The following is a 25,603-nucleotide window of genomic DNA, read 5'->3' as shown; positions in this document are numbered from 1 at the left end:
GGCAGTATTTGCACTTGTCTTATTTTTTTTCTGTCTTCATTTATTAATATTATACAGCCATCTCATGTAAAGTCTGCCATTAAACAAGTTCCACTAAGACTGAACACAAATCCATGTGTGTCTGCATCTGTTTAGCACAACAAGTCTTTTATGATATTAGCATCCAATATGTATAGGCTCTTCATCCTGGTCTTGGTTGCCATGGAGATGCTGTCGGTCTGAAATCTTTCACAGGCTGTTACTATGAAGTTTTTGAAAACTGTTTTGATTAATTTTTCTCCCACTTCAACTTCTCTCTCACTTAAACTGTTTTCTCTTTTGTCTCACTCTTGATTTATGGCAGGTTCCTGTCATTTAAATAGATGTGCGTTTTCCAATTCCTTCTCTCAATTCTAATGCAAAGAAAAAATAGCCCATGCAAGTCATGCTCAAAGAGTTGGTTATTGTTACTTGCTGGATTTCTACTCTCTGTGGTTGTCGGGGTAATTAAAAGTAATTCAGACTACTCAGTGGGGGCAGTGCATAGCTCCACAGGAAATTATGATAGCAAAAGTCTTCCTGTAGAGTTCTGCACTTGGCACTACAAAGTGCCTCAGGCTGCCGTTACCTGAATAGGGCTGAATTAGACCAGACAACCGCATCATCCCACTTCTTAATCTATTAGAGCGATATACAAGTGGCAATTGTTGATTGCAAAAATGGGATTAAGAGGCTCTTCAAGTGAATTGATTTTCTTGTGAGAACAAAAACAGGAAAGAGAGGCCTAGTTTGAATCACACAGCCTGAAAGTTTTGTGAATGGATTCCACTTCAGATGTTGGAATTAAAGCAATCAGTGTTTCCCTATGGGGTATGCAGGTGAGAAAAGTAAACTTTTGTGAAGTAGAATATTATATGTAAAACTCAAAGAAGTTCATGAAGCTTACTAGAAGTTTTGCCAATATACCAGTAACCAATAATCACCTAAACAGTTCACTGAAAATACTTGTTTTTGTATGCTAAGTAGGATTATCATTGCTCATCTGTCTCCCATCACCAGCCCTTCATTTTTTCAGTTTAAAGCCACATATTTTGTCTTTAACCTAAAAGAAGAAAAAAACAACTGCAGATTTCAACAGAGTTGCTCACAAAATGCTGACATATTTTGTATGAAAATAATTTTTTGTTTTCCTAATCTGTACTGGATATAAAACTTGGAGACACTGATGTGGCCATTTTAATTCATTGTACTTTTTGTTTCTGTCTAGGCTGACTCAGCCATTAGGCAAGACTAAGCAATTGCCTAAGCCAGCTGCTTCTATGGGATGCCAAAGAACAGCCTGGGTCAAAGTACAGCAATAAGTCCTATCAACCACAAAAACTCAAAGAAATAACAAGAGGTATTTTTGCCAGCAGGATGGGTGGGTAATTTCCCAAATAGCTCATTTATCCAGATAATTCTTGGAAGGGTAGTTTTGGAGATGATCACAATTTTTCAGAGGAGAGAGGAGCAAGAGACCCAGGTTTCTGGCATCTTGAATGTCAGACATCACGTGTACATGACTGAGTTTTATTTGGTGACTCATTGAAATCTGAGAATAAATAGATTTGCTGAAGCACAAGTCAGATGTTGCAAAGCTGGATGACAGGCTTGGGCCCCATTTTAGATTTAGGATAAAGTTGAAAATGTGTGCAAAGCATTCTGATCTGACTGAAGAATCACAAAGTCAATGCAATCAAACTCATAATGATATTGAAGCAAGGCAACATGGAATGTATCTCAAAATGATATAGAATAGTTCCTTAACAGGCAGCTTTAGCTGTCAGAAACCCCAGGAGTGAGGAGAATAGAAATGACAGTTGGGCATTGAAGGTAGGGATGGGGGTCTGGGAAGAAAAAGAACAGAGCAATTGGAAAAAAAACCATTGTGCTACTTCTGGATTTAGCAGAATGTCGCACACCAACCCATAGAAAATAATTTCAGGGGGAGAAAGAAGGATATTTGGTACCTGAGTCTGTATATTAACATCAGTACCAAATGGTGCATTTGTATAGGAGTGAGCCAGGAGATGCTGTTGGAAATTTTGGTGTTGATTGAATAACCTGTGATGTTAGACACCTTTCGTGGAGTGCTATAATAGACCAGCAGCCTTATATCTAACTGGGGAAGGATTATTCTGCGGCCCAGAAGTATCAAAGAAGAGACAAGTTAATCAAATCATGTATTTTTAAAATGAGTATCACTAATGGGCAGACTGAATGAACCGTTCAGGTCTTTATCTGCCGTCATTTACTATGTTACTATGTATATGATCCTGCAAATGTGAGCAGGAGTGAGAGCCATAAGGACACCCTTGGACATCTTGTTAATCATATGAGCAACCTTGGATATCAAATGCCCTTCTAGGACTTCTATATTAAACCAGTGTCCTTGCAGCCCACAGCCACAGGGGCATGCCCAAAGGGAAAGACCCCTTTGGAGCCCTAATGGAGACCCAGAGATTCTGAAGGACTCTGATCTATATAGAGATGGTAGGTGAATAGCTTGCCTTTTAGAAGGTATCAGGTACTAAATTATATTTGAGATATTGTCAAGGGGAAAAAGGAAATAAAAAGTAAGAAAATGACTGTTGGTGTTTTTAGTATCAAAGGTCTGATGGATAAGCCTATTTAACTCCTGGAAAGACAATCTGATGGGAGTATCTATATAATAAAACCGTAGGCGGCGCATGCGCATTCTTATCGGCGTGCTTCCATGATCCGTATGTCCGTGGCCGCCAAGAGTGCAGCATGCCCCGCGCTTACTACGGCCCCATGTGCAGCTGAGTTCGGCACGGCGGTTTCCCCAGATAGGGGAAGTCGAACATCTCACTCCCGATGCGCAGCTGAGTTCGGCACGGCGGTTTCCCCAAATAGGGGAAGTCGAAAAACTCACTCCCGCCTCATGGTCCTGCCGCCGCTCCTGTTCACAGCGGCCTGCACGTCAACGACTCCCCCCCATCCTCCCGCAACAGCCGCTACCGCTCATGTTCAAAGCGGCCTGCTGAGGTTCGCAGCCGGCTATAGCGAACCTCTCAGGCCGCTCTCCACATGGTAGCACGTTCCCTCTGACGCGATCGCGTCAGAGGGAACATGCTACTGAGGTGGACAGCGGCTTGCGAGGTTCGCTACAGCCGGCCACGAACCTCAGCAGGCCGCTTTAAATAGGAGTGGCAGCGGTGGCAGAAACCATGGATGCACAGACACAACTAAGCGCCAGCTCCTCCCGAACTCGCCCAAACTCACACACACACCTAATTGTCAGCTCATTTGAAGAGCCCAAACTCACAGCCACACCTAAACATGCAGACCGGGATCGTGGGAGGATGCGCCCTGGCAAGTGGTGCACAGGGACTTGAGAGGGAGGGAAATTGGCTGGGGAGAAATACAGGCAGACAGCTTTGTGATGTTCCCAGAACAAATGTGGCAGCTCAACCTAACCTGAATGGAAGTAAAGAGGTATGTACGTTAGACACTCACAGAAGGACAGAAACACTGGACAAGGAGAGAGAGACACACAGACACTCACAGAAGGACAGGGGGCTAAAGAGACAGATTAAAAAAAAAACAACAAAAAAAAAACACCACAGAGGACAAGGACAGAGAGACACACAGAAACTCACAGAAGGACAGGGGGCTAAAGAGACAGATTGAAAAAAAAAAAATACAGTGGACAAGGAGAGAGAGAGGCAAAGACACTCAGAATTTCTGGACAGGGATCTAAAGAGACATTGAAAAAAACCCCACAAGAAACACTGGACAAGGAGAGAGAGACACACAGACACTCAGACTTATACAGATTTGCAGAAAAAATGGACAAAAAAACAATTTATTAAGCACAAAGTATGCAACAAATAGGAAAAATATAAAAACTTTAAATAAATCAACCATACGATGGATATTAAAGCTCTCACATTAAGTTTTCAGTAATTTTCACATATATTCTAGCACCCGTTAATCTAACGGGCTTAAACACTAGTCAAATATAAGAACATATGAACATAAGAAATGCCCAGCAGTCTGCTCACGCGGTGGCCCTTTGGTCAAAGACCAGTGCCCTAACTGAGACTAGCCCTACCAGCGTATGTTCTTGTTCAGCAGGAACTTGTCTAACTTTGTCTTGAATCCCTGGAGGGTATTTTTCCCTATGACAGACTCCAGGAGAGCATTCCAGTTTTCCACCACTCTCTGGGTGAAGAAGAACTTCCTTAAGTTTGTATATAACCTATCCCCTTTCAACTTTAAAGAGTGCCCTCTCGTTCTCCCAACCTGTCCTTATCTACTAAGTCTATCCCCTTCAGTACCTTGAATGTTTCGATCATGTCCCCTCTCAATCTCCTCTGTTCGAGGGAGAAGAAGCCTAGTTTCTCTAATCTTTTGCTGTACGGCAGCTCCTCCAACTCCTTAACCATCTTAGTCGTTCTTCTCTGGACCCTTTCGTGTAGTACCGTGTCCTTCTTCATGTACGGCGACCAGTGCTGTACGCAGTACTCCAGGTAAGGGCGCACCATGGCCTGGTACAGCGGCATGATAACCTTCTCCGATCTGTTCGTGATCCCCTTCTTTATCATTCCTAGAATTCTGTTCGCCCTTTTTGCTGCCGCCGCACATTGCATGGACAGCTTCATTGACTTGTCGATCAGAACTCCCAAGTCCCTTTCCTGGGAGGTATCTCCCAGTACTGCTCCGGACATCCTGTATTCGTGCATGAGATTTTTGTTACCGACATGCATCACTTTACACTTATCCACGTTGAACCTCTTCTTCCATGTCGATGCCCATTCCTCGAGCCTGATTATGTCAAGTTGCAGATCTTCGCAATCCCCCTGCATCTTCACTACTCTGAATAACTTTGTTTCTTCAGCAAATTTAATCACCTCGCTCATCGTACCTATGTCCAGATTGTTTATAAAGATTTTGAAGAGCACAGGTCCAAGCACTGAGCCGTGCGGCACCCCACTGTTGACGCTCTTCCAGTCTGAGTATTGTCCATTTACCTCCACTCTCTGTTTCCTATGCTCCAGCCAGTTTTTAATCCATGTGAGTATTTCACCCTCGATTCCATGGCTCACAATTTTCCGAAGTAGTTGTTCATGCGGAACCTTGTCAAACGCCTTCTGAAAGTCCAGATATACAATGTCGACCGGGTTGCCCTTGTCTATTGTGACAGGGAAGTGCCTGTCAGCAGTTTAAACCCGGTTTTAAACCCTGCCTTGCAAAGGGCTGTCCCTATTCCTAAGCCCAGGAAACTGCCTAGTATCCCTGTGCCTATCACTAAGAGCCAACAGGCAGGGCAAGGCAGAGAGGCAAGGACAGAAACCATAACGTCTAGTTTAGGGCACTATAATTCCTTTTATGATCCCTTGGGCAAAGCTCTGACAAAACCTCTGAGAAAGAAAACCAGCACAGGCATGGTTAATGAGGGGGGTGTGGCTAGCAAGCAGGACGAACCCAGAGGGAGAGTGAGATTAGGCTTGCAGCATAAAATGAGCCCAGGTGGAAACAATAGGAGGAGGGCTGAGGAGATTACGAATACTGTGGAGAATACTGGAGAGAAGACTGGAAGGAGGAATGCAGGGAAGAGCCAGGCTGCACTAAGCAGGATAGAGCCTGCCAAGAGGTCTCTGTCCCGGACCTTAGCTAAAGCACAGCTGGTCTTACAACCCTCCCGAGTGACCAGACTTCTAACTCCTCAACAGCAGTGCAGGGAAGTAGCGAGACTTCCAGGACAGGGCTGTCCGTTAGCTGGCCCTGAAGGGAGTTCTTACCCTGGCTCAGAGAATGGTGATTCCCTAATGGAATTAGAAAGGGCGTTATCTGAGAGCAGTGACATGGAATGCAATCTCGTAGCATGGGATCTCCAGGAGAGTCACAGATAACGAGGTATGAATGGGGGAGGGGAATGAAAGTGAATGTTTGGAAGTAGCGTTCTTTCTCCCTTAGTCTAACTGTAAACTAGTATGAATAAATTACTTAGAGCCCGAGAGGAAAGCCTGTGAAGATAGGGAAGGAGGTGAGAACCTGTAATTAACCTCCCCCGAAAGCTTGCACGGAACTTAGAGTCCCGAGATTTCTTAACCCTGAAGCAGGAACTTTGGGAGGGGACTAACAGCAGTCTGAAACGGTTGGGTGATAAAGTTCCCTAGCCCTACCCTGGGAGCTTGGGGTAGTGGGGGCATTGGGCTTCAGGTGGGACAGTGCTAAAGCTTCCTAACGATTTTTCAAACAGAAAAAGCAAAATCAGGAGAAAACGTTTTTGGTTTTATTTTTGGCTTTTCTGCCTGGACATCAGGCTGGACTGTATGAAAGTATGTTTTGTTTAAGTCTCCTCAACACAGAGGGACTGCTGGAACCCTAGTGCTGTAAACTGAGGGAAATAAAAGAAAAGCTGAACTTTACCACTAACGCAGCCTCCATTAATTATTTCACTGTTTCCCAGTGGGAGTCCTCCTGGGAGCGCTTGGTCCTTACGCCTGGGGCGGGAGCTGGGTTGCCAGCGCTAGGCTTACCCCCGGCCCCGCCACACTATCTACCTGTTTACTCCCGCAAAGAAGCAAGTTTGTCAAACAAGATCTGCCTTTACTGAAATCATGCTGGCTGGACCTCATCAGACCGTGTCCATCAAGATGATTAATGATGCGGTCCTTTATCAGCGCCTTTACCATATTTCCCGGTACTTAGGTCAGACTCACCGGTTTGTAGTTTTCCAGGTCTCCCCTCGAACCTTTTTTGAAGATCGGCGTAACATTCGCCACCTTCCAGTCCTCCGGAATCTTTCCCATTTTGATTGACAGATTGGCTATTAGTTGAAGCAGTTCAGCTATGGTCCCTTTCAGTTCCTTCTCTCAGTTATGGTGGCCATCTTTCAAAGCTTCAGTCAAGGACCTCAGATAATATGGCAGTTAAAGAGGGTATCCTAAGCAAATTTCCTGTCAAGGCTGTCATGAATAGTGGACTGGATCAAGTCACAGGGACAGAGTTGACCCAGTTTCAGGTTTGTAATTTGTACTTAAAGCTGTAACTATTCCTAATTGAAACAATTTCAGGGAACCATCCATTTCAAAGGTTTCACTGCAGTATATATGGCAAGAAGTCATAAGTACTGAGATATCATTAACTAAGATTGTTCTCTAAAGATATATTAGATAAATTGGAGGAGTGAGATCACAATGTGTTTAACATGGCTTAGATCACCCAACTTGCCATGGCTTTGTCTCCCAACTTGCTGTTTGAATGCAACTGGGATGGCAGGTTGATGCCCTGAAGAATTTATCCTGAGGAATGTGGACAGCCACTTAGCAGGAGGAAGAGAGGAATGTGGACAGCCACGTAGCAGGAGGGAGAGAGGATCGACTGGTGACCTGCCTCCCAGGAGCGAGAACCAAGGACATCGTGGACAAAATTGGGAAGATCCTAGAAGGAGCGGAGACGGAAGAGACTGCAGTAATGATCTACATTGGGAAGAATGATGTCAGCAGGAGATACTACAGAAGAAGCACACTGATAGAACAGTTCAAGATTCTGGGAAGGAAGCTGAAGATGAGAACCCAGAAGATAGCGTTCTCGGAGATCTACCGGTACTGAGGACAGATGTGAAAAGGCAGGAGGAACTACAATCAATAAATGCTTGGATGAGGAAATGGTGTGAGGAAGAAGGATTCCACTTCGTGAGGAACTGGACAACGTTCTGGGGCAAAAGCAAGCTTTACAGGAGAGATGGACTGCACCTGAGCGTGGCGGGAACTAGACTTCTAGCAAACAACATCAAGAGAGGAATAGAACAGGCTTTAAACTAAGAGGAAAGGGAAAGCCGACCGTCGACCCAGTGTTGACGATTCGGAAGAAGGTATCCCGTGAAGATACTAAGGGGAAAAAAGGCTGGGAAGAAACAAGGGACAAATTACAGGAGTCAACTAACCCAGAAGAGGAGGTTAGAAAGGTTGTAGCAAAAGAGAAGACACTAAAGACCGAAGCACAGGGAAAGGAAATGAAGACAACAAAATGCCTGGATCTAAATTGCATATATACTAATGCAAGGAGCCTAAGAAACAAAATGGGAGAACTAGAAGCCATGGCCAAAGCAGAGGACATAGACATCATTGGAATCTCTGAAACATGGTGGAATGAGGAAAGCAAATGGGATACAGCACTGCCGGGGTACAAGCTCTATCGCCAGGATAGGTCAGGACAGAAAGGAGGTGGAATAGCCCTATACATAAGAGAAAGCATACAATCGACAAGAATGGACATAGCAGAGACGACCAACAAGCTGGAATTGCTATGGGTTAAAATACCGGGTAGGAAAGGACCTGAAATAAAGATGGGCCTATACTATCGTCCACCAGGGCAAACCGGAGATATCAATGAAGAAATGGAAGCCGAGATGAAGCGAGAATGCAAAAGCGGTAACACGGTTATTATGGGAGACTTCAACTACCCCGGGAAAGATTGGAGTCTTGGAAGCTCAAGATGCGCTAGGGAGACAGAATTCCTGGAGGCTACACAAGATTGCTTCATGGAGCAGCTTGTTAGAGAACCGACAAGAGGAAATGCCACTCTGGACTTAATCCTAAATGGGCAAAGGAAGTGGAAGTAGTGGGACCGTTGGGAAACAGCGATCATAATATGATCAAGTTCAAGGTTGAGGTAGGAAAACCGAAAGGTTAGAGAACCATAGCAACAACTTTTAACTTCAGGAAAGGCAACTACGAAGCAATGAGGGAAATGGTAAGGAAGAAACTTAGGAACACTTTTTTCAAGGACATGGTGAGCGAAGCGCAAAATCTGAATATCCCCAGATTCAGAAAGTGGTGCAAAAAGGGTCGAACAAAAGTCCCGGCGTGGATAACTAAAATAGTGAAGGAATCAATAGGCAATAAAAAAAAATTCATTCAGGAAATGGATAAAGGACAAAACTGAGGGGAACTGGAAAGAGCACAGGAAGTACCAAAAAGTACAGGAAGTACCGTGTGGTTTGAAAAACCAAAAGAGAGTATGAAGAGAGGCTAGCCAGGGAAGCACAAAATTTCAAACCGTTCTTTAGATATGTTAAAGGGAAGCAGTTGGCTAGAGAGAAGGTAGGACCGCTGGACGACGGAGACAGGAAGGGAGTGGTAAAGGAGGAGAAAGAAGTAGCGGAAAGACTTAACATGTTCTTTTTATCTGTATTTACAAACGAAGACACAAGCAACATACCGGAACCTGACCAATTCTTCAATGGAAATCAAGCAGAAAAATTAACATCCATGGAAGTGAGCATCAAATATGTGCCAGGCAGATAGAAAAACTAAAGACTGACAAATCCCCGGGTCCGGACGAAATCCATCTAAGGGTTCTGAAGGAATTAAAGGAGGAGATAGCGGAACTACTGCAGCAAATTTGCAACCTATCCCTGAAAACAGGCGTGATCCCGGAGTATTGGAAGATAGCCAACATCACACCCATCTTTAAAAAGGGATCAAGAGGGGACCCGGGAAACTACAGACCAGTGAGTCTGACCTCGGTTCCGGGGAAAATGGCAGAAGCACTGATAAAAGAAAACATCGATGAACATTTTGAAAGAAACGAACTTCTGATAACCAGCCAACATGGCTTCTGCGGGGGGAGATCGTGCCTAACTAACTTATTGTACTTCTTCAAACGAATTAGCAAATGGATGGACAGAGGAGACCCCATAGACATAATAATAATAATAACAGTTTATATACCGCAATACCGTTAAGTTCTATGCTGTTTATAATAGATTAAGTGAGGTACAAATTGATTGAATTTAATAGGGGAGAAGAGGAAAGTTAATAGGACCGGAAAAGCGTTGTTGAGGAGAAAGAGATTAACAGGACAGAGGAAACACTATGGAGGAGAAAGAAGATGAGTGGGTCTGTTGTCTAGATACTTTAGGAACAGTTGAGTGTTTAGATGTTTTCTGAATTCCTCGAAAGCAGTTGATCTAGGTCTTTACCCCACAATGCTGCTTGAGGTGAAAGAAGGTGTTCACGGTGTTTCTTCAGTTTACAATCTCTAACTGGGGGGGAAACGAAGTAGGAATGAGAGCTTCTCTTGTGTCTGTTGGCAGAGAAGGAGAAAAGGTCAGTTATGTATTTAGGGGCAAGTCCGTTTAGCGCTTTAAAGCAGAAGCAGGCAAATTTAAACTTTATGCATGCTTCCATCGGTAGCCAATGTAACTGCCGGTAGTAGGGTGATACATGATCGAATTTCTTTAGTCCGAAGATTAGTCTGACCGCTGTATTTTGCATTAGTTGTAAACATCGCATATTTTTGGGGGAAATGGCTAAGTAGGCGATGTTACAGTAGTCAAGTTGACTTAGTGCGAGGGATTGGACCAGGGTTCTGAATGCCGACGTATTGACAAGATGCCTAATGAACGTCTACTCCGGAAACTGAAGAACCATGGGGTGGAAGAAGACTTACATAGATGGATCAGAAACTGGTTGGTGGGTAGGAAACAGAGGGTAGGGGTGAAGGGCCACTACTCGGACTGGAGGAGGGTCACGAGTGGTGTTCCGCAGGGCTCAGTGCTCGGGCCGCTGCTATTTAATATATTCATAAATGATCTGGAAACAGGGACGAAGTGTGAGTAATAAAATTTGTGGACGACACCAAACTATTTAGTAGAGCTCGGACTAAAGAGGACTGTGAAGAATTGCAAAGAGACATGAACAAACTAGGGGAATGGGCGACGAGATGGCAGATGAAGTTCAACGTTGAGAAATGTAAAGTATTGCATGTGGGTAGCAGGAACCCGAGGTATGATGGGAGGGATATTATTGAATGAGAGTACTCAAGAAAGGGACTTGGGGGTAATGGTGGACATGACAATGAAGCCGACGGCACAGTGTGCAGCAGCCGCTAAGAGAGCGAATAGAATGCTAGGTATAATCAAGAAGGGTATTACAACCAGAACGAAAGAAGTTATCCTGCCGTTGTATCGGGCGATGGTGTGCCTGCACCTGGAATACTGCGTCCAATATTGGTCGCCGTACCTTAAGAAGGATATAGCGTTACTCGAGAGGGTTCAGAGTAGAGCGACATGTCTGATAAAAGGGATGGAAAACCTTTCATACGCGGAGAGATTGGAGAAACTGGGTCTCTATTCTCTGGAGAAGAGGAGACTTAGAGGGGATATGATAGAGACTTACAAGATCATGAAGGGCATAGAGAGAGTAGAGAGAGACAGATTCTTCAAACTTTCAAAAAATAAAAGAACAAGAGGGCATTCGGAAAAGTTGAAAGGGGACAGATTCAAAACAAATGCTAGGAAGTTCTTTTTTACCCACCATGTGGTGGACACCTGGAATGCGCTTCCAGAGGATGTAATAGGGCAGAGTACGGTACTGGGGTTTAAGAAAGGATTGGACAATTTCCTGCTGAAAAAGGGGATAGAAGGGTATAGATAGAGAATTACTGCACAGGTCCTGGATCTGTTGGGCCGCCGCGTGAGCGGACTGCTGGGCATGATGGACCTCAGGTCTGACCCAGCGGAATTATTTCTTTAGTGCTACCAGACGCACATAGCACTAGAAGACAATCCCTGCTTGAAAGAGCTTATAATCTAAACAGACAAACAAACAAACAGGATGTCATGGATACAGTTGAGGGGAATGGTTAATCTGCTAGCTGGGTTGATGGGCAGTGGGGAGTAGGGTTATTGTTTGAAGGCTATATCAAAAAGATGGATTTTCAGTCTGCTTTTAAACAAGGGAAGGGGCTTGGCGGACAAATTGAGTAATTTATTCCAGGAATAGAGGGCAGCTAGATGAAAGGAACGAAGTCTGGAATTGGCAGTGGAGGAGAAGGGTATAACTAAGAGCTGCTTATCTGAGGAACAGAGTTCTCAGGGAGGTGTATAAGTAGAGAGAAGAGAGGAGAGATATTGAGGGGCAGCAGAATGAACACACTTGTAGGTCAGCAATAGGAGCTTATACTGTATGCGAAGGAGGATAGGGAGCCAGTGAAGTGATTTAAGGAGAGGGGTAACATGAGTGTAGCAAGGTTGGTAGAAGATGAGTCGTGCAACAGAGTTTTGCACAGATTGCAGGGGAGAGAGGCGGCACTGCAAGAGACCAATTAGAAGTAGATTGCAGTAATCTAAGCATGAGGTTATGAGTATGTAGACAAGGGTTCGAATAGTGTGCTCAGAGAGGAAGGGGCGAATTTTGGTGATGTTGTAGAAATAGACATGACAGGCCTTAGCAGTTTGTTGGATATGCGTAGAAAATGAGAGGTCGGAATCGAAGATGACTCCAAGGTTGCGAACAGAGGAGACTGGAACAATGACAGTATTATTTACCTAGATGGAGAATTGAGGAGGAGGAGGAGGAGCAGAAGGTTTAGGAGGAAAGAGGAGCAACTCAGCCTTGGACATGTTTAGTTTCAGATGACAGCATGACATCCAGGCAACAATGTCAGCCATACAGGCAGAGACTCTTTCTTGGACTTTAGGTGAAATTTCAGGTGTAGAGAGGTAGAGCTGGGAGTTAACAGCATGGTGATACTGGAAGCCATGGGAGGAGATCAGGACACCGAGGGAAGAGGTGTAGAGAGAGAAAAGAAGAGATCCTAAGACAGAACCATGGGGTATGCCAATCACTAGCGGAGTAGCAGCAGAAGAGAATCCACCAACAGATACACTAAAGGTGCGATGGGAGAGGTCAGAGGCAAATCAGGAGAAGACAGATTCGTGGAACCCAAGCAAGGACACTTTGAGATAAGCATCCACTCTACTACTGTTAATTATATCTATAGTGCTACCAGATGCACGCAGTCACAAAGAATAAGAAAACAGTCCCTGCTCGAAAGAGCTTACAGTCTAAACCGGCAAGACAGACAAACAGGATGTCATGAATACAGTTAAGGGGAATGGTTAATCAGCGGGCTGGGTTTGAGGGCAGAGGAGTAGGGTTAAGGATTGAAAGCTATATCAAAAAGGTGGGTTTTCAGTCTGCTTTTGAATAAGGACGAGAGGGGGCTTGACGGACAAACTCGGGTAATTTATTCCAGGCATACAGGGAAGCTAGATGAAAGGAACAAAGTCTGGAATTGGCAGTGGAGGAGAAGGGTTACGTTAAGAGTGACTTATCTGAGGAACGGAGTTCTCTGGGAGGTGTATAAGGAGAGAGAAGCGAGGAGAGATAGTGAGGGGCAGCAGAATAAACACACTTGTAGGTCAGCAATAAGATCTTGAACTGTATGCAATGGCAGATAGGGAGCCAGTGAAATGACTTAAGGAGAGAGGTGACATGAGCGTAGCGAGGTAGGTAGGAGATGAGTTGTGCAGCAGAGTTTTGCAGATTACAAGGGGGAGAGGCAACACTGCGAGATACCAGTAAGGAGTGGATTGCAGTAATCTAAGCATGAGGTTATGAGAGCTTGGACGAGGGTCCAGGTAGTGTGCTCAGAGACGAAGGGATGAATTTTGGTGATATTGAAGAGATAGAAGTGACAGGTCTTAGCAGTTTGTTGGATATGCATTGAAAATGAGAGGTCGCCTGCCTCTGTATTATACCATGGTATGATCTCACCTGGTGTATTGCGTTCAATTCTGGTCTCCTTATCTCAAGAAAGATATAGCGACACTAGAAAAGGTTCAAAGAAGAGCGACCAAGATGATAAAGGGGATGGAACTCCTCTCGTATGAGGAAAGACTGAAAAGGTTAGGGCTCTTCAGCTTGGAAAAGAGATAGCTGAGGGGAGATATGATTGAAGCCTACAAAATCCTGAGTGGAGTAGAATGGGTACAAGTGGATCAATTTTTCACTCTGCCAAAAATTACAAAGACTAGGGGATGCTCAATGAAGTTACAGAGAAATAATTTTAAAACCAATAGGAAGAAATATTTTTTCACTCAGAGAATAGTTAAGTTCTGGAACGCATTACCAGATGGTAAGACCAGATAGCGTAGCTAGTTTTAAGAAAGGTTTGAACAATTTCCTGGAGGAAAAGTCATTGAGAAAGACATGGGGCAAGCCACTACTTGCCCTGGATCAGTAGCACGGAATGTTACTACTCTTTGGGTTTTGGCCAGGTACTAGTGACCTGGATTGGAAACTGTGAGAGTGGGCTACTGGACTTGATGGACCTTTGGTCTGACCCAGTAAGGCTATTCTTATGTTCTTACCAGAAAGTAGGCATGGTTAGGGGTGGATTTAGGCATGGTTTGACTTACACACCAATAGGCACCTATTTAGGCCACGAAAATCCTGGCATAAATGGAGCATTCCTAAGTGTTCAACACCTGCTGGTGCCTGCTTAGGCACCGCTAGGCATCATTCTATAAACAACGTCTAGCAAATGTTTGGAAATTGCACTCAATGGCGCCTAGAAGTTAGGTGCTGTTTACAGAATCAGGGCCTCAAAGCCTAACACACTTTAGCAGTGGCGTACCTAGGGTATGTGGCACCCGGGGCCCATCATTTTTTGACACACCCCCCATGTAAAAAAATATTTTTTGTAATGACCATGAAACGGAATAAATGGTCAGAATAGAAACAGGCAGTGAAAATTTTCTTATATTCCAAACATAACATAACATAACATAAATTATGTCTGAATTGTCATGACATCAGAAGTACATATGGAGTAGTTGCAGGTGATGCTTGGGACAGTTCTGATTGTGTTAGTTCGGTTTTATGGGTTTTTTGAATAGAAGGGTTTTTATTTCTTTTTGAAGGTTTTGCAGTCTGTGGTCGAAGTCAATTGGTTGTAGAGTTGGGGGTCGAGTGTTGCAGCTCGAATGGCTAGGAGGTTGTCGAACAGTTTTTTTCTTTTGACGTTTTTGGTTGGAGGGTGTGTGAATGGTGCGTGAGTTCTCCTATGTCTGTTTGAAGTGGATTGAATTATTTAGCTGAAGAAATTAGTTACCCCCCATTCCACACACATTAATTCTCTTCCATTTTTGTTCCCATTATAAAAAACACTGATAAGTTCCCAGAAAAAAAATACATTAAAATAAGAAGTGAAAACAAAGGCCCCTACAGATGAGAACATAACATAAGAATAGCCTAACTGGGTCAGACCAATGGTCCATCATGCCCAGTAGCCCATTCTCATGGTAGCCAATCCAGGACACTAATACCTGGTCAAAACCCAAAGAGTAGCAACATTCCATGCTACCGATCCAGGGCAAGCAGACACTTACCCATGTCTTAATAACAGATTATGGACTTTTCCTCCAGGAATTTGTCCAAATCTTTCTTAAAACCAGCTACACTATCTGCTTTTACCATAACTTCTGGCCACTTCATTTTTAAGTTTAGATCTTTCCTTTCAAACAGAGACCTTGCTAGATGTCAAATACAGCACAAGGTAACTTCACATGGACTTAGCTGTGCAGGAAATGTGAATCTCCTCATACACCCACCATATAGTGCAAAAATGTGCAAAGGTCTGTTTTTTTCTTTCGATCACTACATAGCCTAATGCCACACAAGCAGCGCTGTTACAAACATATTCTGTAGGTCAATGCTAAGGATAACAAAGTTTCCTTCCTTGGACCAGAAGGAGATACTGATAAACCACTGGAAGAGATCCCAAAACAACACCCAAAGACCCACTCAGTGTGTGAACCAGTTGAGTGGAGTGGACTAACTGGGGGGTGGAAATGGGCCCGGAGTTTGCTCAGCAGAATTTCCCAGACCACCTCTTCCTCTCAACACATTGACACGCTGCCACCACCACCACTAGGAACACCTCACTGGGTAGGCCAGCTATGCTATAAACTTTATAAAACACGTTATTATATTTTCTTATAAAGCACATATTTTAACTGAACTCTCTGACATCCTCAGCCTTTCCATTCACAAAAATAGAAGGACGAAAAGTTCCCATTTCCTGCTGTCTCATGTCCCCGGCCTATACAATATTTTTTTTCTGCAGACCCTTCAAAAGTCTGACCAAATCCTCGTTTCACTTGCATTATAAAGTACTGAGGATGCAATCTCTACCCAATCCCAGGTCCTAAACTCTAAGACAGTAGCGCAAACTAATGCTGCCAGATTCAGGAAAAAAAATTTTGATTCGATTCAGCCTATTGAATTGATTTTTCAATTCGTTTTTCCTGCCCAGTTGGATGATTTTTTTCAAAACTCCTGGTGGGTTTTATAGCTTTTTCAAGCCCTTTGGCTTCTCCTAACCACACTGGCGCTATGGTGTAAATAAAATAAAGAAACAAAAAGGACTTTTCCTCTCTCTGTTAAATCCTAGCTCACGTTTGCAGTCCAACACCAGCTCTGGCAGGATACACATTTCAAATCTGACATATTATAATCACAAAACAGAAAATAAAATTAATTTTTCTACCTTTTGTTGCCTGGTTATATTTCAAATCTTGTTGGTCCAAGGCTCTGGTTTTCTTCTGATAACTTGCTTGCCAGGGTCTCCTTCTTTCTTCTTTCTGCATGCTAACCATCCATCTGCCAACTCTGTCCTTCCTTTCCATTTCCCTTCCCTCCCCAGGAAATCTGGTATCTTTCCTTTTTTTCATCTTCCTCCACAGATCCACCTTTTCTTAACTACCCTTTCATCCGGCATCTCTCCTTCCTTCCCCACCACCCCAGAGTCCACCATCTCTCCCTTTCTTTTCCCAATTACCCTCCTATCCAGTATCTCTATCACTCCTCCACACCATCCCTTGTGTCCAATTTTCCTCCCTTTCTGTTCCTTCCCTCCCTAAATCCCATGGTCCATCATCTCTCTCCCTCTCCTCTATTTTCAGACCCATTATTTCTTCCTCCCCCCCAAAGTTTGGCATATGCACGTCTCTTTGAACACCCCCTTCCCTCCGTGTACTTCTAAACCAGGGTTCCGCCAAAGGCCTGTCCCCCCGTAAAGGCCTGCACCCCCCTTGAAGGCCTGTCCCACCCCCTTGTAGGCCTGTCCCCCCCCTTGAAGGCCTGCCTGCCTGTCTCCCCCTTATAGGCCTGTCCCCCCTTGTAGGCCTGCCTGCCTGTCCCCCCCCTGAAGTCCTGTCCCCCCCCTTGAAGGCCTGCACCCCCTTGAAGGTCTGCACCCCCCCGAAGGCCTGCACCCCCCCTGAAGGCCTGCACCCCCCTTGAAGGCCTGTTCCACCCCCTTGTAGGCCTTTCCCCCCCTTGAAGGCCTGTCCCCCCCTTGAAGGCCTGCACCCCCTTGAAGGTCTGCACCCACCGAAGGCCTGCACCCCCCCTGAAGGCCTGCACCCCCCCCCCGAAGGCCTGTCCCCCCCTTGAAGGCCTGTCCCACCCCCTTGTAGGCCTGTCCCACCCCCTTGTAGACCTGTCCCCCCCCTTGAAGGCTGCCTGCCCCCCCCTTGAAGGCCTGCCTGCCCCCCTTGAAGGCCTGTCCCTCCCCCTTGAAGGTCTGCACACCCCCTCGAAGGCCTGTCCCCCCCCTTGAAGGCCTGCCTCCCCCTTGAAGGCCTGCCTGTCCCCCCCCATGAAGGCCTGTCGCCCCTTGAAGGCCTGCCTGCCTGCCTGTCACCCCCCCTCCCCCTTAAAAGCCTGCCTGCCTGCCCGCCCGCCCCATCTCGAAGGACCGCTCGCCCCCCTGGCATCCCCGCACCACCTATGAAGCAGCACTACCTATGCTCCCGGCCTTGCCGTTCAGTGCCCCCCCACCCGCCCCGAAGGACCGTTCACCCCACTGACCTTCCTGCACCACCTATGAAGCAGCCGCAGCAGGATCGCGACGCGATCCCTGCGCTGCTTAGGCGCTGCTTCCTGCGCCGCGGTCCCGCCCCTCCTCTGACGTCAGAGGAGGGGCGGGACCGCGGCGCAGGAAGCAGCGCCCAAGCAGTTCAGGGATCGCTGACGCTGCGGGCTGCTTCACAGGTGGTGCAGGAAGGTCAGTGGGGCGAGCGGTCCTTCGGGGGTGGGGGGGGACTGAACGGCAAGGCCGGGAGCATCCCCTCAGGGCTGGCACCCGGGGCGGACCGCCCCTCCCTTGGTACGCCACTGCACTTTAGTAAACGGCCCCCTTAGTTAATTCACAATAAAATGAGACCAAAAGAGTGACTCTCGGCGGTATCTCATCTTGTTCTAAAAAACAACAACAGTCAAATCAAAACCAGTTAAGGAAATAACTTTTACTCTGCCTTCTTCTGCTTCCATAATTTTGCTAGATGACAAATACAATAAGAATTAGAAATGTTTCACAGTACTGTGCACAATAAGACCTCTCTATAGTATATTCTAAGAATCTCTGGAGACAAAGGCAGCGGAACGCTGCTTTGTTTGGGGGGGCCCATGATCTCTAAACAGCTCCCGAGTCCCCCACCCACCTCCTCCCGGCACTTTAGTTTTAAATCTTCAGCAGCTGCTGTGCAACATCCACGAGCAGGCTTGTCTCTGGAAATAGAATGAAGGGTTCCGGGGCAGGCCTGCTGTTTGATGCTGCGTGGTGGCTGCCTGAAGATTTAAGCAAACACTGGGAGAAGGGTGGGCAGGAGGGCCAAAACTACAGTGACCGAGAATTTTTGGGGAGGCCTTGACCTCCCCTGTTCTAACGCCTATGTCTGAAGATAAAGAAGTTCACCCCCCTTATAAAACCCTGCTAAATCTCCCTCTATGTGAACTATATTATTTTTAATATTCTCTTGAATGTTGTAGTTCGCTGCCTCTCTTCAGCCTTTTTCCTGTACACTGCCTCAAACCGACAGGCTTTCACGCTATATAAATAAAGATTTGTGTTATGCTATAAAAATTAAGAACATAAGAAATTCACAGTCCCTGACCCAACCAATAAACATACACTAAGTAAAAGATATCCACTTATCTGGATTCACTGGAAGAATGGGTACTTCTTCTACCATAGCTGTGATAAAGTGACTGGTGCTTGAAAGTGCTGAACAATGTTATAAAAATATAAACTAAACTTCCATATCGGAACTCGATGAAGTACCCAACCTTCCAGTGAATCCAGATAAGTGGATATCTTTTACTTAGTGTATGTTTATTGGTGGAACTTAACGGGTGCTGCCATTTTTCCAGGCACCCAGTGGCACCTAACCTACGCATCACATACAAAATCTGACCCAAAATGTCTATGATACATAAGTCGAGTGGATTTTCTGGCTGTGTCACATACTGGGAGGTGAAATTAATGGCAATGGTTCTATGTTCCTCTGCTGATCCCTCCATCTTCAAAGATATTTTGGAAAATCAAAGAGAAAAAAAAAATAGATATTTGATACACCTTATCCAAACTTCTGGCTCTCAGCTGTAAAAGCACACATATTGTTATTTTTTTTTTTTTTTTAGGCAGCGATTGGTGCTTTATTGTATTGTATGGATTTTGAAGAGTATACAGCTCTTAAGGAAAGTGCTAAAGCAGAAATATGATGGAGCCCTTAAGGGCGTGTGGCTTATTTTGGCTACTGGGCAGGTCTTCTATTGGCCTGTGGGTGTCACTGCATTCATTGGGGTCGACACAAGCTAAAAAAAATGGCAGTATCCTGTCTGCAGTCGAATACAGTGAATGGTGTGTAGTCAGTTTAGTCATAAGAACAGGCATTGGTTGCAGAAGAAATCTCGTTATTGTACAAGCATACCGTATATCTGGACTTTTTGTAGGCAATGACAGCTTTGTGTAAAATTGTACCCTTGTAGAAATTCTTAAGATCCAAAAGATTTTCATAATTGAACACATTGACAAGAAAACACAGTTGATTAATGAAGACAAAAAAAAAAACAACCTAAGAAAGAGACCAATGAAGAACGCTTTGCTATTATACTCTTTATCTTTACACCTAAATAATCGTATAACCTCTGACTTTGCAGTCATGTGATTTCTTATTCCTTGCCTTATGCATTTCAATGAACCATTTCTTGGACTACATTTTACAAAAACCTTTGCCAGGAATGTACATACAAACATAAAGGGAAAATGTGTATGTATAATAATATAGCCTTACAGGGGTTTTTTTTTTCCTTTAATAAGGCTACTGAATAATATTCAGAATGTTGCTATATGCATGTAGTATCAGTTATGTCATAATGAATTCATTTACTTCCCAGGATTCACCAAAGCTGATTGTTGAGCCTCTCTTCCTGCTTGACTGTTCTGACTTTGAACAGGTTTATTCAGCTGTTGTCTGCTAAGCCCTACAGAAAAGAACAATGGCTTCTGATCTGCCTTTTATGGTTTATTGGAAACTGGTGGTCCGCACTACAGCTTTGGTCAGTGATTAACTAGAGTGAAAACAAACTACACAGGGCTAAGTTGATGTTGGAGGAGGAATGAGCCCACTTCATTAAGGCTTTAAGAGGAAACCTTTTCTTCTTCAGCCCTTGTTCAAAACTTTTCAGGTCTCTATTTAATCACATAATTCTCTCTAAGTAGCAAGAGAAGCCTGCTGCACAGCAAGAGGTCTTTTGCCACATGGCAACTTAGAAAGGTAAATTATATATACATATCTTCATGGTTTTGTGTAGAGGAAACCAATTTCAGGACTATTTAACTGCTTTCTTTATGAGAAATAGCTGAATACTTCATGGGGCCGGAAGGCAGAAAACAATGTTTCTTATACTTTTATCTTCCTTTGATTTCCTTAATATTTTTTTTTCCCAGTTGAAGGGTTTATGTATTTGTGTACATATACAGTACATACATATACATACTACACATACTGGTTCTTAGAAGAAAGATTTGAATAGGAGCTGAATCAGAAACACCGTAAAGAGACATTCACACAATTAAAAACTAGGCTAGCTGAACAGGGCTTAAATAAAATTTTATTATTAAGGCTGAGAGCTTTCTCCAGTTACTCAGGGGGCAATGCAGAAAGCTGGCACAGACAGAAGCGCATGGTGTCTGCACACAGTTTTCTGGGTGTACAATTCGGAAAAGGGTTTTGCACAGAAGCTAACCCTTGAATTAGACACCAGTGCACATCAAATGAAAATGGATGGTAGGGGCTAGTAGCTATTCTCCTGCAATGTAGAGAACTGTTAAAGGCTTTAAGGCAAGTACAATGTGGGAATGCCAGGTCTGAGGAAGCATAGTAGAACATAAGAATTGCCGAAGGTCCATCAAGCCCAGTATCCTGTTTCCAACAGTGGCCAACCCAGGTCTCAAACATCTAGCTAGATACCAACTAGCAAAACAGATTCTATGCTACTTATCTTAGGATTAAGCAGTGGATTTCCCCAAGCTGATGGACTTCTCTTTTAGGAAATTATCCAAACCTTTTTTGATTGATCTCACCACCTTTTCTGGCAACGAATTCCAGAGTTTAATTACACGTTGTGTGAAGAAATATTTTCTCCGGTTTGTTTTAAATCTACTACTTAGTAGCTTCATCGCTTGTCCCCTAGTCCTAGTATTTTGGGAAAGAATGAACATGTGATTCACATCTAATATTTCCACACCACTCACTATTTATAGACCTCTATCATATCACCCCTGAGCCATCTCTTAAGAACATAAGAATTGTCGCAGCTGGGTCAGACCAGTGGTCCATCGTGCCCAGTAATCCACTCCAGTGGCAGCCCTTAGGTCAAAGACCAGTGCCCTAACTGAGTCTAGCCTTATCTGCGTATGTTCTGGTTCAGCAGGAACTTGTCTAACTTTGTCTTGAATCCCTGGAGGGTGTTTTCCCCTATAACAGCCTCCGGAAGAGCGTTCTAGTTTTCCACCATTCTCTGGGTGAAGAAGAACTTCTCCATGGACAAGCAAAGTCAGCCACTCCTTGGCGATGCCATCCAACGCCCCTAACCCGGAATTGCTCTCCCAGAGCCCAGGTGAGGCCCCTGGGAGCTCCATCTGAGCACGCGCAGGCAGCCCCACACATACCTGTGCTGGCCTTCTCCAATCCAGTTTAGTTCATCCACCCTTCCCAATGGCCAGATCACAAAAACGATCTCCAAAATCAACAAAAGAAAACTAACTAACTAACATCTCTAGCCACTTTAGCCTTTCCTCATATGGAAGTTGTCCCATCCCTTTTATCATTTTTGTTGCCCTTCTTTGAACCTTTTCTAATTCCACTACATCTTTTTTGAGATATGGCAACCAGAACTTCACACAGTATTCAAGTTGTGGCCGTACCATAGAGCAATACAAGGGCATTATAACATTTTCATCTTTGTTTTCTATTCCTTTCTTGATAATTCATATGATATGATCATATCATATTTTACATTAACTCAAGCTTCCTATAAAGACAAAACTTGTCTTTAATCGCAGATGTACTTGCTTGCTGTAATGCCCCAACTTGAGATTTCACCTTCTTAACAGCTATAGACAAGGCATTGATATCTCTTTCCATATCTTCAATTTTTTTAACCACAGACTGGGAAAAATCACACAGTTGCTCCACTGGACTCTGAAGCATTACCTCAGTTCTTTTAATTGCCTTCCAAATATCAGGAATTGAAACCTAGCTCACAGTCTCCTCATCTTGGGATAATACCTCTTTGGGAAACTCAACTGCGGTTAAATTAAGCATGATAGAAGTTGGTATTGTCACTTATTGCAAAGCTGTGCTTCCTCCAGCAAGGGAAAAACCTTCTTCATTATAAATCTTTATTGACTTTCAAGTAGTAACAGTGCAATACATATGAACCTGAATGTATAACAAATCAAGAAAAGCACTTTGAACTTACAAATATTCGAAAGTAATCTTTTCCCCCACCCTGTTACTTAATCAATAATATAAATGCAATTATCCTTCCAATAACCCACTCTTATTTAAAGTAGTAATACGAACCCACCCCTTGGATGTGTAAGTTATAATAGTTCAGTTATTATTGATAAAGTTAGTCAACGGACTCCATACTAATTGAAATAACTTAAAATTTCCCCTTTGATCAGCAATCGTTTTTTCCATCCTATAACAAAGGCATAGTGAGTGCCACCAGAAACTAAACTAAAGTTCAAACGATCAAAGTTCTTCCAATTTGAAATGATCATTTGTATGGCTATCCCAGACATGACTCCTAACAATCTGGTTTTATGTCAATCTATTGGTGGCTTAAGGGATAATAGTGTCCTGCAGATTACTGTTTCATAAGATAATGGAATCACTGTCTCCATAATCAAATTAATATGCCCCCATATTGACTTCCAAAAGTTGGGTATCAAGCGACAATAGAATAACAGATGATCCAGCATCCCTATATCAATATGACAGTGCCAGTATCTATTAGATTTTGAACTATCTAACTTGTGTAACCTAACAGAGGTTCAAAAAGATCTATGTAATAAGAAAAACCAGGTTTGTCTCATAGATGCTGACGCTGTACATCTCATCCTCCAAATCCAAATTCGTGGCCATCGAGAAATGCAGAAATATACTTCTTTATCTCGATGCTGCAAAAGTCTCTAAGACTATTTTTTGGTTTTTTATTCAAGGATTCAGATATTAATTTATACCACTGGGCGGCCTGATGTCCTAAAAAAAATCTGTCTGGAAGCATAGACCCTGCACACTATAATAATTTTTTAGATTTCGCCAATCAGGGAACCCCTTCTGAATGGCTTGCTTCAACTGCAACCATTTATAAATTTGAGACTGAGATACCAAGATTGTTTCAGTTGTGAAAACTCAAGCAATTTCCCATTTGATGTAACATCATCCAATGTACGTACGCCTGCCTGCATCCAATGTTTCCAGGCGATTTTAGACTTGCCAATTTGAATCTTGGAGTATAACCATAAGGATCGATAAGTAGATTTTTCTATTGGAATATCTGTTAAGGTGTTAATAAATTTCAAGGTTTTCCATGTGTCAAATATAATACTATTGTACTTAACGTAATTATGTAAAATGGTGTAGCTCCATCTGGAAGCAGTGCCATTCACACATGACATGGAAGCTGCCTTGATAAGATAAATAACCCAATTAATTTTTTCGAACATAAAATATAATGGTAACAAACATTTTAGATATTCAACCTCCTTGTCAAAGAAGAAAAAAATTGGAAATGAAATTAATAGTGTAAAGTGGTTTACAGAAGAACTGTTAAATTTAAAACGTAATTGAAGGAAATTAACTTAGAAAAAAAATGGAAGAAGTGTAAAAAGGAAGAGTTTAAGATAGAATGGGGAAAAATGATATCTGTGTATAAAAGGAAATTGTTAGAAGTAAGAAAGGGTTATTATTTTGAATTTGTTGGAACAGATATGAGTGATATATGTTTTATATTTTATTAAAATTTGATATACAGCTCCAGCTTTCAATAGATCTAAACGGTTAATAAACTTGTAAAGTAGATTATTTAAATTAATCAACGAGTTGCTTGATGGAAAGAAAAAGATAAAGTACAGGGATTAAATCTACGTTTTTAGCGGTTCCTGAGGATTGTGGAATATCTATGATAAAGTATCCTAATAATGTCTGGATTGATTTATATTGGCATAATTTTGAAAAAGTAAATTGGGAGGAATTTACTAAAGTATATAATAAGTATGTTAAATCATATTGCTATCTTGAAATTTGTCCTACTTATATTTTGAAGGAAGCTCCATTATTATTTAAATCTATGGTTTTTAACTGTATAAATGTAATGCTATCAAAGGGTCTTTTCCCCACTATGGTTTTTACAAAAGACATAATTTTAACACTAATTGTACAAGAAACTAAGGGGCTCTTAATCAAAACTGAAATGCATCTAGAAACCTTCCCAAGTTGGCACTTGGACAATCTAAAACAGGTCATTCAAGTGCCATAATCAAAATGGCTTTTTAGACGCATCCAGGGACTTTTTAGGCCTCTGAATCCTGCTTTGCGCCCAGAGCTGAAAGGGTTGTTTTTGGAGGAGTGGTTAGGGCAGGATGTGTGCGGGCCGAACTAGACTTAGTTGTCCTGCAGTGATAATCGAATGTTTGACGAGACAGCCTAGAAGTAACTTATACGTTGTGTTAGATGATGTAAAGACACATATAAGTGCCCAAAAGGTATAAAAAATGACCAGATAACCACTGCAGGGACAAAGCAAAGACCCCCACATACTCCCACCGTGTTCACTGACCCTGTTGCACCCTCACAAATTTCAGAATAAAAACATACATACCTGCCTCCGGAACATCAGCACCTGGCATAGGAAAGCCTAGTAGAGCTGCACAGAGGTGTCTTAAGTACTCTGGGAGGTGGGCTAATGAACCATAGAGAGGAGGATCCAGGCTCATAACCCACTCTAACCACTACATTCATGGTGGAAAATGTGAACCCCCCAAAACCCTACTGTACTGCTATAAAGGTGCCACCTGTAGCCATAAGGGCTATTGAAGTTGTAGATAGGTGGGTATAGTGGGATTTGGGGGGCTCACCATAATTTATAAGGGAGTTCTAGTGAGATGTTTATGTGGCACCCTTTTTATGAATTTCATAGCAGTGCCCTGTAAGATGTCCCACTGCTCTCTTGCCATGTCTGGGTTAGAGAGCTGCACAGGAATGGGGATCCCGCGGGTTCCCCCTTCGGGTCACGGGGATCCCGTGGGGATGCCCCCTAGGGTTGCAGGGATCCCATGGGGACGTCCCCCTAGGGTTGCGGGGATCCCGTTGGGACGCCTGCTAGGGTCGCGGGGTTCTGATGCACTCGAGCCGCGAGGCTCGTCTTCTTTTCCCTACCTGCCCTGCCGCAGCACACAGCCA

General features: G+C 43.7%; 1 long non-coding RNA gene across 2 annotated transcripts in view; it reads left to right on the top strand.

Moving 5' to 3' along the window:
* The first annotated feature begins 608 nt into the window (after positions 1-608).
* LOC117361639 overlaps positions 609-25,603 on the top strand; it is a 57,382-nt gene continuing 32,387 nt past the window's right edge. For both annotated transcript variants that reach the window (XR_004539706.1, XR_004539707.1), the window contains exons 1-2: positions 609-857; positions 1,247-1,378. This is a non-coding gene — a long non-coding RNA (uncharacterized LOC117361639). The remainder of the gene's footprint in view (positions 858-1,246; positions 1,379-25,603) is intronic.

Source organism: Geotrypetes seraphini, chromosome 5, assembly GCF_902459505.1.
Source record: "Geotrypetes seraphini chromosome 5, aGeoSer1.1, whole genome shotgun sequence".
Taxonomy (NCBI): Eukaryota; Metazoa; Chordata; class Amphibia; order Gymnophiona; family Dermophiidae; genus Geotrypetes; species Geotrypetes seraphini.
This window is presented reverse-complemented; position numbering and strand designations above follow the sequence as displayed.